Here is a 1,078-nt window from a genome sequence, read left to right as displayed (position 1 = left end):
CATTTCCCAACCATTTTATATACATCCATTCCTTTAGCCCTTACAGCAACCCCATATGGTAAGTGTTATTTTTATGCCGGTTTACAGACGAGGAAACTGAGGCATAGAAATGTCACCTGATTTGCTGAAGGCTGCAGAGCTATTTACAGCACCTCAGGATCAGAGCTCAGACAGCCAAGTCTAGAGCCCACGCTTCCCAGCCCATGCACTGCCACGCCTATTACTGCTGTGGGTGGCATGCCCTTGTTCCATGGCTTTCCTTTCTCCCACCATTCCATCCTTGGGAATGTCTATATAAGCCTGGTGGAGTGGAATCTTCGAGAGTGTAGGTTCCCGGAGGGACCACAGATCCTCTTGAGAAAGAACACACAGTAGGGGAAGAAAGAGCCAAGCCGGTTCAAGGACAGCCTGATGTCTCTCTCATCTGTCTTCCAGGCCAGCCCCTATGGCGCCAAGGCTGAGACCTAGGGTGAGCAGGGAGAAGGGTTGTGAGAAAGAAAGCCCCAGTCGCAGGAGATGGTGACAGGTTAGGGAGATGATGCCCTCAAGGCAGGAGTCTCCCTGCTCGGCGCTGGCCTGGATTGCTTTGACTGGGGGAGGGTGGGCACCAGCAGAGGACCTGGTATCAACGGCTGAGTGCAACTCTTCCTGTGAACAGTGACAAGACCCCTCTCTGTTATGAAGTGAGACAGGCAGGAGGAAAGTGACAACTGTCATTGCTAAGAGAATTTAGCTTGGGAAACAGATGAGATACTCCTGGAACTTTCTGGAAATATTTGGAAGGAATTTCAGGAGGACTGAAATGACCGCAGAACAAGCTGCTGTGCAATCAGAAAAACTCTCTTTGGGGTCTGACTTACTCCCAGGCTGGTGTGGCCTGATTTACACAGGTTCAACAGTCCACATTGTCTAGTGTCTGCATATGAACAACGGGGCGGCCTTCTTCAAGGACTGGAAAGTACAAGTGCAAAATTAGGTGGAGGGCCTTGGAAGAGGCTGTGGCCAGTGGTTTCACGAGTTTTCATACCTTCTCTTCTGCGGGGGTGGGAAGAATCAATAATACCCACATCTATCACAC

This window comes from Zalophus californianus, chromosome 7, assembly GCF_009762305.2.
Source record: "Zalophus californianus isolate mZalCal1 chromosome 7, mZalCal1.pri.v2, whole genome shotgun sequence".
Lineage (NCBI taxonomy): Eukaryota > Metazoa > Chordata > Mammalia > Carnivora > Otariidae > Zalophus > Zalophus californianus.
The sequence above is the reverse complement of the archived record's forward strand: the minus strand, read 5'-3'. Positions refer to the sequence as shown.